The sequence below is a fragment of the Scardinius erythrophthalmus genome (genome assembly GCF_964197995.2).
Source record: "Scardinius erythrophthalmus genome assembly, chromosome: 14".
In the NCBI taxonomy this organism is placed as follows: domain Eukaryota; kingdom Metazoa; phylum Chordata; class Actinopteri; order Cypriniformes; family Leuciscidae; genus Scardinius; species Scardinius erythrophthalmus.
In genome coordinates, this window is record NC_138234.1 from 19736846 (window position 1) to 19751082 (window position 14237).

The following is a 14237-nucleotide window of genomic DNA, read 5'->3' on the forward strand; positions in this document are numbered from 1 at the left end:
TTTACGGTCCTGACGAGAACGTCGGTCTCCTCGGCTGTGAACTGCTCCTGGCGTGCGCCTGGCAAATCTGCCGTTATAATAGCAATCCGCCATGGAACAAGTGCACCTGCTCTTAAAGGGAATGTGAGATGTCGCTCTGATTGGTTTATTTCACTTTACGCCCAAACCACACCTATGAATAATGAAGCTACTTCAGACCAACCCATTTTAGATTTGCGTCGGGCGCAAGAATCATTTATCCCGCCGGTATAATAGCAACATCGCCTAGATCCTTGCCATATGTGTTTTAGTTGTGATTGAAGAGTGCACTGTTGCATAACTCAGGCTATTTGCAAACTTAGCATGGCTTATTTGTGTTGAGTGTAGAATTATTATATGTTATCTTCCTTGTTTAACCGGTTTGCTCCAGTATAATTTACATTTCAGGAGAAGCGGATGCATTTTCCGTAGAACAGAAAAGAGATGTGGAAACCCTCATAAAAGTAACCGGGTTTACATTGGAAGATGTCGCTGCCAGAACAATTTGCAAACAATCCGGAAACACCGCTAAGAAAAACTCCTGGATTTGGCACTTTACCATTTACCGTGATATTAATCGGATTGGAATACTTAATGGATCAGGGATTTTCGTGTCCATGTACCCCGAGTCTTAACGTGACATTGATCAGCTTCATCTTTGGACCTTCTCTTCTGGCTCTGACTGTCATGATGAGTATAACACCCAGGTCTTTTACTGTAGAGGATAAAGTAACAGGACATCCTACTATATTAAAGTTGTATTGCGAGAGGTTTTGTGGGCGGTTTTTTGAACCGATAAGTAGTACCTCTGTTTTGTCTGGATTTAATAAAAGAAAATTACGCGTCATCCAATCTTTTATATCTTTAACACACTCTGTCAATTTGGATAATTTAGCGTTTTTATCTGGCCGTGATGAAATATATATTTGAGTGTCATCAGCAAATGTACTGTAGTTTTCTGAGCTGGTTCCAACACGCTTTTCTTCATGTTGAGTCTCAACCCCAAGTTCCGAATGTGGCCAAGGACAACATCTCGATGCCGAACTGCCATTTCCCGAGACTGGGCCAGTATGAGCCAGTCGTCGATATAATTCAATATACGAATGCCCTGAAGCCTCAGTGGAGCCAGAGCTGCATCCATACATTTAGTGAACGTGCGGGGAGAGAGTGCTAGGCCGAATGTAAGAACCCGATATTGGTACGCTTCGCCCCCGAAAGCGAACCTCAGGAACCTCCTGTGACAAGGAAGGATGGAGACATGGAAATACGCATCTTTTAGATCTATCGTGACAAACCAGTCCTCGGATCTGATTTGATTCACGATGATGGGAATAGTGAGCATCTTGAATCTGAATTTCCTTAGAGCACGATTCAAGTGCCTCAGATCTAAAATTGGTCTTAGCCCTCCATCCTTTTTTGGAACTATAAAGTACCGGCTGTAAAACCCAGTCTACCTGTCTGGAGGAGGTACACGTTCTATGGCCTCTTTGGCCAGCAGAGATTGTACTTTTTGTTCCATTACCCGAGCCTGCTCGGGCACCACTGCAGTCTGCACCACCCCAGCAAACTTGGGGGGACGATGACCGAACTGCAGTCTGTACCCTATTTTTATTATACGCAGGACCCATGCAGATATATTGGGAAGACGTTGCCACGCTTCTGCAAACTCTACTAAAGGAACCAGCCTCTCGAGGTTGGCCTCGGGTATTATTCGAGCACTGTTCTCGACCACCTGAAGCGAAAGACCGGCAGGATTTAGCTGAGACTGACTTTGTGACCATAGTTGATGCTTGTTTACACATTTTTGGTGTGTGCATTCGCTGGAAATTGATGTGAACCGAAGCGTCGTGGACGGCGGAAAACCCACATCGATTTCCTGAGGGCTCCGCTGCGAAAACAACCTCGGTTGCTCTCGTGCGGGGGGGACAGCCCTCCGAGATCCTACCACTCCGGTTAAGACCTCTTTCCCGAAGCCCGTCTCGCCTGAAGGACGTCCCTCAGGTCACCCTTCTGGCTAGCGGGCTTCGGGTGAGAGCGTTTCCTCTGTTGCTAAGCTCCCGAAGGACGGGCTCTAGAGGCAACGCTCTCTTTCTGCTCTTGCCTGTATGAGGAGCTTGTCGATGGCTGAGGCTGGCCGGTCTGGCCGACTTTGAGCGGCGAGGGAGATACTGCTGGAACGCCGCAGATTGCTTCCTCGCCTCCTGAAACCTGTCGACGACAGTTGTAACTGCGTCACCAAACAGGCCAGAAGGCGAAAGCGGCGCATCCAGGAGAAAACTTTTATCTTTATCCTTAATGCCTGATAAATTCAACCACAGATGCCTCTCCGTGGCTACCAGAGCTGACATGGAGCGGCCGATAGCACGGGCCGTCTCCTTGGTAGCCCGGAGAGACAAATCTGTGGCTTTACGAAGTTCCGCAATATCTTCTGGTGTGGGACCCTCATCCAAATCCTTCAATAGGTCGGCCTGGTATGCCTGCAAGATGGCCATTGTGTGCAGACATGAACCAGCCCGACCTGCCGCCATATATGCCCTGCCCACCAATGCAGAGGTATCCCTACATGGTTTGCTGGGCAGCGCCGGGGCTTTCAGGGATGATGCCGCTTCAGGAGAGAGGTAGCTGGCAAGAGCCTCTTCCATCTGCGGCAATCTCCCATACCCCAACTCTCTCGCACCCACCACATGGCTATAATCTACAGCAGATGGATATGAGACATGAGAAGAGTGTGGTTTTTCCCATGATTTAGATATTTCTTTATGGAGATCAGGGAAAAATGGTAAGCCCCGGCGCTGAGGTTGTGAGCGGTGCTGCAGGAAGCGTTCATCTAATTTGCTTTTATTTTCTACTTCCTGCTTATCAAGTGGCCAGCTGATGTTAAGTCTGGCCACTGCACGCGTCACAACCTCGACAAGCTCCTCATAAGCGGGAACATGAGCTGGCGAATTTATCTCACGATCATCCGCCTCGATGCTGAGTACATCCACTTCCTCAGAAGCAGACAACTCAAGCATCGGACCCTCGTCATGGGCAGAAGAAACCGCAGGGCGGGCTTCTGCACCACAAACCTTATAATTCAGCCTCAATTATCACCCCGCAAGAACAATTACAGTGCTTTACAACTATAGAACAAAGAGAGTTAAATAAACGTATCACTTCATCTAAAACTACAACATGTTTATTAGATCCTATACCAACTAGGCTACTGAAAGAAGTGTTACCTGTAGTGGAAGAGCCTCTCCTCAATATTATTAACTCGTCTTTATCTTTAGGTCATGTTCCAAGAACATTTAAACTGGCAGTTATAAAACCTCTCATTAAGAAACCACAATTAGATCATAATAACCTAGCAAATTATTGACCCATTTCAAATCTTCCATTTATGTCTAAAATATTAGAAAAAGTGGTGTTCGCTCAATTGTGTTCTTTCTTGCAAGAAAATTATATCTATGAAAAGTTTCAGTCTGGTTTCAGGCCGCACCATAGCACTGAAACTGCGCTCGTTAAAATCACAAATGATTTACTTTTAGCTTCTGACCAAGGCTGTATCTCAATACTAGTTTTACTTGATCTTAGTGCTGCGTTCGATACTATAGATCACACAATACTCTTAGATCGACTACAAAATTATACTGGTGTTCAAGGACAAGCATTAAGCTGGTTCAGATCATACTTATCTGACCGCTACCATTTTGTCTATTTAAATGGAGAAAAATCGATCATAACTCCAGTAAACTATGGAGTGCCGCAGGGATCTGTGTTAGGCCCTCTATTATTCTAAGTATATATGATGCCACTTGGAAATATTATAAGGAAACATGGAATTAGTTTCCATTGTTATGCTGATGACACTCAAATATATATTTCATCACGGCCAGATGAAAACGCTAAATTATCCAAATTGACAGAGTGTGTTAAAGATATAAAAGATTGGATGACGCGTCATTTTCTTTTATTAAATCCAGACAAAACAGAGGTACTACTTATCGGTTCAAAAAACCGCCCACAAAACCTCTCGCAATACAACTTTAATATAGTAGGATGTCCTGTTACTTTATCCTCTACAGTAAAAGACCTGGGTGTTATACTCATCATGACAGTCAGAGCCAGAAGAGAAGGTCCAAAGATGAAGCTGATCAATGTCACGTTAAGACTCGGGGTACATGGACACGAAAATCCCTGATCCATTAAGTATTCCAATCCGATTAATATCACGGTAAATGGTAAAGTGCCAAATCCAGGAGTTTTTCTTAGCGGTGTTTCTGGATTGTTTGCAAATTGTTCTGGCAGCGACATCTTCCAATGTAAACCCGGTTACTTTTATGAGGGTTTCCACATCTCTTTTCTGTTCTACGGAAAATGCATCCGCTTCTCCTGAAATGTAAATTATACTGGAGCAAACCGGTTAAACAAGGAAGATAACATATAATAATTCTACACTCAACACAAATAAGCCATGCTAAGTTTGCAAATAGCCTGAGTTATGCAACAGTGCACTCTTCAATCACAACTAAAACACATATGGCAAGGATCTTAGGCGATGTTGCTATTATACCGGCGGGATAAATGATTCTTGCGCCCAACGCAAATCTAAAATGGGTTGGTCTGAAGTAGCTTCATTATTCATAGGTGTGGTTTGGGCGTAACGTGAAATAAACCAATCAGAGCGACATCTCACATTCCCTTTAAGAGCAGGTGCGCTTGTTCCATGGCGGATTGCTATTATAACGGCAGATTTGCCAGGCGCACGCCAGGAGCAGTTCACAGCCGAGGAGACCGACGTTCTCGTCAGGACCGTAAAAGACAGAGAAGTGACATTGGGGATGGGAGAAACCCACCCAAATTAGCTTCGGTTAAACAGGCATTTGATAATTTGGGTAAATGTGTAAGCTAGATTTATGCCTATTTTTTCACATCTTCATGGACACAACAATGATTTCCCTCGTGTGTTAATATGAATGAATGAATGAATGAAATCTTTATTTCGAACAATTAAAAAATAAATTAAACCACAGACAGCAACACATGAAATATCCATCAATAAAAATAAAACAAAAACAAGAAAAACATTTTTTTTTTTTTTTGCATAATAATCACACTGTTCGAAAAGGGATAGGTAGAAGCCCTAGGCTTATCAAGATCTACAAGACCTAAATATTTTTCTTTGTAATAATGTATGATTTGCAAAAATGAAAACTGCTGCTTCTGTGTAGATGAGAGAATCAAAGTGTATGCGCATTGTGCACACGCTACATTGATTATGGCCAAGCATGCTCCCTTAAAATGGCATATTAATAACATGCACCACTGACTTTAGACTAGGTTTTTCCTGGTCAGTGGCGGAATTGTTTTCTAAACCTGCAAAATAGCACCAGGGAACGTTTGCGCCGGAACACGCCGCCTCTTTGCGTTCTCTCATGTCTGAATTACCTTGTTCATTACCTGGATTTATTTCTGTTGTCTTGTTTAATTAAATATTTAACTGCATTTGGTTTCAACATACCTCTTTGACTCAATATCCATGTTACAGATGATATGAAAGATTCAAATGTTCATTTTCTTCCGCCAACTTGCAGAAGATCTCTCTCAGTTACGTTTTCAAGATCACAAGTTGTTTGTGATGTTGGATGATTTATGGTCAATGTCACAGATTGACAATTGACTGTTATTCCTTGTGAGGTGTAAAATAAATATATTTGCACAACTTATTATTTTCAACCCTCATTTTGACCCTGTCTCAGAAATGCTCCAATTTCTGGGGATTCTCCTTCAAGGCTTGCCAGAATAATAATGGTCAGTTTTATAATAGTTGCTTTACTGAAATGAGCAAGAGGTCATCCTCAGTGATGTACAGTATGCAGCTGACATGCACAGCCTTCGAAATGACGAAATGAGACACAGCATATGTTTTGAAACACTTCAAAATATCAGTGGTACGCCGCTAGATACAGTAGCTTTGATTTGGTGAAAACATGAACCAGTGTATAATGCATTTTAACTGATCTCAGGTCAGATTTATAATGTAGGTTCATTTTTAATTCATTTTATTAAATGTAATATGTGGGTATGTGTGGGTTTATATTATATGGGGTTATAAGAATGTTCAGTTATAATTTATTAGTTAAAGCCACACCGTGTAACTTTTCCACCTTCATAATATATTTCCAAGACCCTTGTGATGGTACATCGACTTACAATAGGTTGAATGACACGTCTGCCAGAGCCTGACGGGGTCTGTATCGCTTTTACTGGCACTATGTAACTTCGGGGTTCGGGTAGTAACCAGAGCACAAAAAGAACTACAAAATTCGACTGCTTTACGGCATACGTCACTTCCCCCACCACTTCCTCAAATTCGGACGTGAGCGTTTATATACTGTCTATGGACGTGAGAGGCCAACCAGCGTTTGTTTTCGGCTTTCGTGCGTATGTTTTTGTCATGGGGGCTGTTGTGTTTAGACCTGGCCACTTCATGCGTTTTCTCAGATCGGATAGCTATCCGATCGTGAAAAAAACAGGTGTAAATGCCCTCCGAAACGCATTCAAGAGGGATTTGAATCCGATCGCTCAAACCACTTCAGGAGGAGGTCTGAGACACATTCCAGACGAAACTAGACAAGTGTAAATACATCTGGTTGTTGAAACCACATATGTAAATTATACTCCTCCCAAAAATGCTAAAAATAAATAATACAAAAACCGTGTGAGAGCGTGTTATAGGCTATATGTTATTGCCAGATATGACGACGCGCTGGAACACGCATCACCGCAGATGAGAAGCTGAGCATCAATTCATCAAGCCAACGTGCAAACCATCGCAAATCAAAGTGAAAGTAAGTCGCAGATTCTTAACACACAATCATCATCATCATTAAAAGTAAAGAAACTAAATGATCTTACCAGGGCTGTTGCCGCTCTCTCTTATTGCGGTCTTTGAAATTTTAGCTGATGATCAATAAAATGCAGCTCATATCTGTTGCTTTCGGTGAAGTGCACTCCATTAAATCTGCATATAGCGCGGGAATTGAAGATCGGATTTAAATCCGTTTCGCAAAAACACATTTATGTGACCAGGTGTAAATGGAATTGTTTTGATAAATCTGATAGCTATCCGATCTGAGAAAACGCATGAAGTGGCCAGTAAATAAATCTCTTATTTGTAAACTTGTTTGCATTCTATGTATTGTATTTGCGACAGTGCAAGTATTCCACAGCGACTCTAGGGGTCGCTGTTTGACAAAAACACAAATTCTCCACAGTGTGCCTTTAATGATGAACTAATCAATTACAAAACATATGTTCATAAATTATTAATTGGTGATATACTAACATTTTATGAATGTTTTGGTAATTTAGTTATAAGTAATTTATAAATTATTAGTTAATGATGAACTAAATATTTACAAAACATGACCATACGTGTTACGGTAGGCAGACTAGATGGTGACAGAGTGTTTATTTACAATATAAAGGTGCAGTGATGAGGTAAGCAGGTATGTGAGGGTCCAAAGGGTGGAGACGATGGAGATAGTCTACTCTGATGAAAAACGAGACCGGACAATGGCTGTTTCTCAATTCCAAGAACGCAGAGAACGGACTTGTGTTCTCGTGGAGACCGGTCTTGCCAAGCTTCCTTGGAAGAACGAACTCGGAACCGGCCGCAATGACTTCTGGGACACCAGGCGAGTACTAGCTCAAGTCTGCATTCGATGCATCCTCGGTATCAAGAACACATCCGGGTTCTTTCATGCGTCCTCTGTACTTGCGTTCTTGAGAATTGGGTCTGAACTTCGACGGTTAATGATGACGTAAAACGAGAACACAAGGACGCAAGATCGCTGAAGAACGCATATTGAGAAACACCCACTGAGCTGGGGTGAAGAGTGTGTATAAGTAGAGGCAGTGATGAGGGTGATGATGAGGTGCAGGTGTGTGTGATTGAAAATGATGTGCTGCTGGGAACCAGGATGGATGCTGGGAAGTGTAGTGAAGAGGATGGTGACTAGGCTGCTCTGTGACAACACGTTCATAAATGATTAATATGTGGTATGCTAACAATTTACAAATGTGTTGTAAGTTATCTTAAATAATTTGTGAATCATGAAATAAATCAAACAGATCATTAGTAGATGGTTATTAATTATTAGTTATTTTTTTCTACTTACCATATAGGCTACTTATAGTTATTAGTTGCTACATTATTTATCACTTAAGTTTTTATGTCAAAATTGTTTTAGTATCATTATCTCACTAAACAATGGTTAATCATGAACAAATGGTGAACAAAACCATAGTAAATGATCAGTATATAATTTATTTATGTATAGTTAAGTTGTAAGCTGGTCTGTTCAAAAGCACAAACATGCAGGTATGCTAAATCAGCATTTTTAAGAAGAGTAATTTATTTGTTTTGAAGTGTCAGACATGTGTTTTGTGTGTGAGACCTTGTGATAATGTGAACCTCAGAACCGGCTTTACCTTTCACTGAAGCTCACATGCAGGTGCACAGTGGTCAAAGAGTCCATGTGCGTCATGTGCGTCATGTGCTGTCTGTACCCAAACCAGTCAACAAGTATACTGCAGTACACACTACAAAGTGTTCAACATCTGTTAAAGTGTATAGTGATTTGTAAACACATGAATAAATAATTTACAAAGCTTTCGGCATCCCCTAATCTAAAGTGTAAACTGTTCATTACTTATAAATATGTTACACATATTCATTTTAGATTAATTAACATTGCAGATCTGAAATTGATTACTGGGCAACCAAAAGACTCTTGGTGCAGGTTTACAATGGTTTACAAATTTCATGTGAACAAGGAATCTAATCAAAGTGGTTATTAGGGGAAGTTCAGAAATACATACTAGGGTACTTTATATTATGTACAAAAAGGTTTTATGTTACTTCATATCTTGTGTATTTAAAACAGGAATATAATATTTCTGTTTTCTCTTTTGTACCAGCCGATAAAATCACAACCAACAGAACTGTTTAACCACAGAAATCAGTCTAGGTACTTTATTTGTTTTTACAGATTAATTTTCCTTTATAACAAGATTTCTTACTGACATATTAATATGTTCCATATATCTATAATATAGCATCTATAGCTAGTGTGACAATATACCCCTCTAATAGGTCAACATATTTAGTGATCTGTATCCTAACTGTTATTTCCAAAAACATTTGACATGTTTCATAGTTGTTATAGCCAATAATCCCCAAAAAAAAGAAGAAAAAAAAAGAAGAGATTGGTTGAGGTAAAAAATGTGTAAAATACTATTCAAATGACCATAAATCCATGTATGATAAAGGTTATCATTACTTTTTACAATTTTTATTTATTTATTTGCAGTGGTGTCTGCGCTGTGGAGGAAATTTCTCCTCCCCATTCATTCGATCTGAAACTCTGAGTTTGATTCACGTCTTTGGCAAACAAAAGTACCTTTAAATGTTTGTTTCTCAGTCAATTCCGTGTATTGTGGATCTTCATTACTGCAGAAGCAGCAAATTAAACATACAGTGGTCAATATTATAGGGCCCAAAAAAAGGAGCATCCAAAAACCGTTAATCTGGAAGTGGAAAAAAAGAACAAAATCAGTATACATACCTAAAGAGGACATATACAATTGCTATAATAGTGGATACTGTAATTGTCATTTAACAAATACTTTTATTCAAAGTGACATCACAAATGTACAGGGATAATCACATGAAAGCAATAGAGTTAAATGTAGTTTAAAAATCTGCCAGTATGGGAGAAAATGTGCTAAATATTGTTTGTATCACTTTTTTATGAGTTTTACATTACATTTCTGAAGAAAAGCATGAATTATGACTTACCTGCGACTCAGCAACAAAGCCCAGAGTCAGAGCTCGTAGTTCAGTGTCATTTCTTCCTGGAACCGATTCAGTTGGTTTACACCATTTGAAATGTTGCTGATCATCATAAACATACACTCCTTTCCAGTATGTTTTTTTACAGGCTTCATAATCACCATCAAGCAACACAAGCATGATCCACACAAAAGATGGATGCAGGCAAAGCAATGAAGTTTTGACCACTTGATGTATAGAACATTGAGGTTTACCTGTGATTTGCTGTACACGAAAACACATTAAAGTAAAACAAAAAACAAAAACACAAGGTCCAGCAAAGATGAGGTTGGTTATTGTTGCATTCTGCTTAACATCGCACGGGCATGAAAAATCTTTATCAATCAAAGCTTCCAAAGGAATTAACAAAATGATCAATGGAACATGGATGGAAAGAGACATTTTCTCTAGCTCTTTTTTAAATGGTTCACACATTTCTTTTATTGAAGGCATCTTCTGAGGTCTACACAGCAGCACACAACAGGTAAATTTGATGATGGTTTCTCCTCTGTTTTACGGCCTCAGGAAAAGCTTGTATTCTGGCACATCAGATGCTCAGGAAGTACTTAAGGCTGGACAGGCCCCTACAATACATTTATAATATAATTTTGTATATTTAAAGAGCACAGACTATGCATATCTATCTGTATATAGATATAGAGTGTGTGTGTGTGTGTGTGTGCGTGTGTGGGTGCGTGCGTGCGTGCGTGCGTGCGTGCGTGCGTGTGTGTGTGTGTGTGTGTGCACATATTCATCCACATTTTATAATTTCTAAATCAGATGTATGGAAATACCTTCATGAAATTAATATGCAAACAGACATCAGGTAAAAATATGCCTTTTTTTCTTTTTAAAAAAAATAAAGGAGATCAAGATTTTTTACTTACTCTTGGACTTGCTCTTCTTGTCTGCTGTGATGTGTTGATGATTTTCAATTTATGCTCCCAAAAATTACATGCAATGAAGGCTAGAACAATCATGCACGAAAAAAAAAAAAAAAAAAAAAGAGAGAGAGAGAGAGAGAGAGAGAGAGAGAGAGAAATAGAGAAAAAAAAAGTTTTTTTGTCCTCCTTGGTTAAATAATGGTTAATAAGCTTTAACTTTTTGGGGCAAACCAATAAGCATTTAATTGTTTAAAACACAATAATATTTGCAGGAAACACATTATAATTTTAGTATGCACATTTGTTCACTCTTATAGCATATCATAGCTCTTCTACCTTTTTAAGTGTAGATAGTCAGATCTTGCAGTTCAGTCTTTTTTTGTCCTTGTAGAAGTGGTAGAAGTCACCATGAACCTGTTAAACAGACTGCATTATTATCAGCACATGCAAGAATGTAAGGAATCAAACTGCTTTATAAGGTGGCAACCCTCGTGACTTACATGTAAATTGGTTTCACTTTATGAACACTTCTGTAATGTGTATGTTCTGTTCTGTTTTGTTCTGTTTTATTATCATGGAGTTTTGGTTCTGTTTTCCTTGTTCCCGTACTAGAGTTTTCCTCTGTTCATTGTTCCCTTTGCTTTATAGTTTCCATGGTTCTAAATTAGTTAACACCTGTTTCTGTTCTTGTTAATTGTCTGACAGACATCACATGACAGACAAAAGACAGGAACAAGAAACAAACACCCAAAATGTGACAGTCAGATGATTCCTTCCCATATTATGGGGCACCAGCCAAGGAATTTCATCTTGACAATAAAGAAGAATCATGGAAGATTGTTGAAAGAATTAGAATTATACGTAGCACTTTATAATAACTGCACACTATTAAAATAATTAGTTAAGCATTAGTAAATAGTTAATTTATAGTTTATAAAGCAGTATTAGACATTAATAAGCAGTTTATAAATACAGCTATAAATGCTTTATCCTTGATTTTTAAGCTTATCTATGATATTTATTAATTGTTTTTTCATACTTCATTAATGATCAATTTATCATTTCTAAATTAAGTATTACAGTACATTATTTACAAACCAGTTATTTAGGAGTTGTCAGTGGTTTATAAGATAATTTAGAAAGTGCAGTTAAATTATTAATAAACTATTTAAATGTACATTTATAGCCTACATCTTATTATTTAGATTATTAATAAATGCTTTATTAACATGTATTCCTACTGTAATTCATGATTAATTCAGGTAGTTATAAAACATTTAGTAGTTGTCAGTTAACTATTTTTGTGAGCTCATCTAAAGTGAGGACTATTTCTGCCTCATAAAGCTTTTACAAAGAATATTTATATTTTGCACTGCTGTTCTCTAATGTTTTCAAGTTAGTTCTGAGGTAGTTTTGACACTGTGAAATATTTTATTATATTATTATTGTTGTATATATATAAAAACATGTATTTTGGCACTCCTGTAATCCAGTGTTGGCACTGGTAAATGAGGCATAAGAAGTTTTCACTTTAGATGAGCTCAAAAAAAAAAAAAAAAAAAAAAAAGTTAAATGACAACTTCTACAACTTCTACATGTTTTACAACTACCTGAATTTACCCTGAATTACAGTAGGAATACATGTTAATAAAGCATTTATCAACACACTGAGTAACTATTACTATATGTCTAAATAATATGTATAAATGGTCATTTAAATTGTTTATTAATCATTTACTTACACTTTCTAAATTATCTTATGAAAACTGACAACTCCAAAATTACTGGTTTGTAAATAATGTAATACATAATTTAGAAATGATAAACTGATCATTAATAAAGTATGAGCACATTATTGAGCACATTATATATATGCTTATAGATCAAGAATAAAGCATTTGCTGTATTTAGAAAACTATTATTGTTTTATAAATGAATTAACTAATTCATTTATAGATAAATAAGCATTAGTAAATATATTTACTAATGCTTAACTAATGATTCATAGAATGCAGTTATTATAAAGTGTTACAGAATTATATAAATTATAGGAAGTTCATCATCTGATCAATTTTGTGAGATTCTGGCGAGCTTGTAAGGCCTCTGATTATCAACACAAGAATGACACAGTTTGCAATAAAAATGAATTTATTAACAAAAAGATGTACAAGAGTAAATAAAATATCACTCACCATAAGAAAAATGACTAAACTACTAAGAAACTGAATCAATAATCAAACAGAAACTACAAACCACTACACAAAATGACTTTAACAAAATAAATGCCAACAAAATGGATGCCAAGTAGATGAGCAACGGATTGGATGAAGCAATGAATGAATGGGTAATTATCAGTCTATGGGGAGTCAATTGTTTATACATCCTCTGTTTAGCTCACAGGCAGCATTTTAACACAACATGGCCGTCTGTAGTACACTGTAATCCCAAATAAGTTGGCAAAAATTATTTGAGGTAATCAGTTATGAAATTTCAAGAATAAATAAGCAGAACTTTACATTTTAAATTGCAATATATGAGAAATATTTGAGTAAGCTAATTCATTCATTTAACTTTCAATTTAAGAGCAATTAAAATGTATGAGTCCAAAATAAAAATCTGTGAGCTCTTTGAATTTATTTACTTAAAAATGTTGAGGTAACTGATTCAGTATAGGCTATATAATTCTATAATAATAACTATAGCTAATTTAGTAAATGTTAACATGCTAATTGCATGAGCAAGGCAATATAGAACATTTGACATATCTGTTCTCAGACTAAGCTCATCCTCCAATCGTCACCATGATGGTAACTATCCACACCCACATTTTAAAATAATAATAATAATAATAATAATAACAAAAACTAAATTGTGGTAACAATATTGGTCACTGTATGTTCTGTGAACTGTAACTTGTTTTGGGAAATGCTAGTTGTTTTCATACAATGATTAATGGCCAATCTATTTGTTCCTCTTACTGCATTAAAGAAAAGAGACAAGCATACATTTTATATAACAATACTTTTTATAAGCTCATTAATCACTAATAATAGCTAACAAAATTATTTTTTAGGGCCGTTCACACAGAATGTGTTTTTTGTTGTTGTTGTTGTTGTTTAAAAACACAAGATGCAGGGCAGTAGAACGGAATAAAAGCTTCAAGGTTTCGAGGCACCTGTTTTACGAAGTTGAACTTCTTTTAACTTGACACAGCATTCTAAAAATGCAAAGCTCATGTGCAAGACACGAGTGCAATGGTCAAAAACGTCCGTCGAGCACATGCAGCACAGTGGATGGCAACAACACGTTCTCACTCTCAACTCGTCACATATGCTTACTCCATTGATTTCTCATTGAATGGGAAACTTTAGCTGTCAAACACAGACGTGTTGGGCATAGGGGAGCCGCTAGAAATGTTGGGCCCTATGAAAGAATATCAGGTTGGGCCCCCTACT

At 37.7% G+C, this 14237-nt stretch overlaps 1 long non-coding RNA gene across 1 annotated transcript; it reads right to left on the reverse strand.

Annotated features, from left to right (window-relative positions):
- Nucleotides 1-10129: 10129 nt before the first annotated feature.
- Nucleotides 10130-11216, reverse strand: LOC308702379. Its single transcript, XR_014031590.1, has 3 exons — nt 11119-11216; nt 10786-10865; nt 10130-10482 (listed from the first exon to the last, which is right to left on the reverse strand). It is a non-coding gene; the product is annotated as an uncharacterized lncRNA (long non-coding RNA).
- Between the last annotated feature and the right edge of the window lie 3021 nt (nt 11217-14237).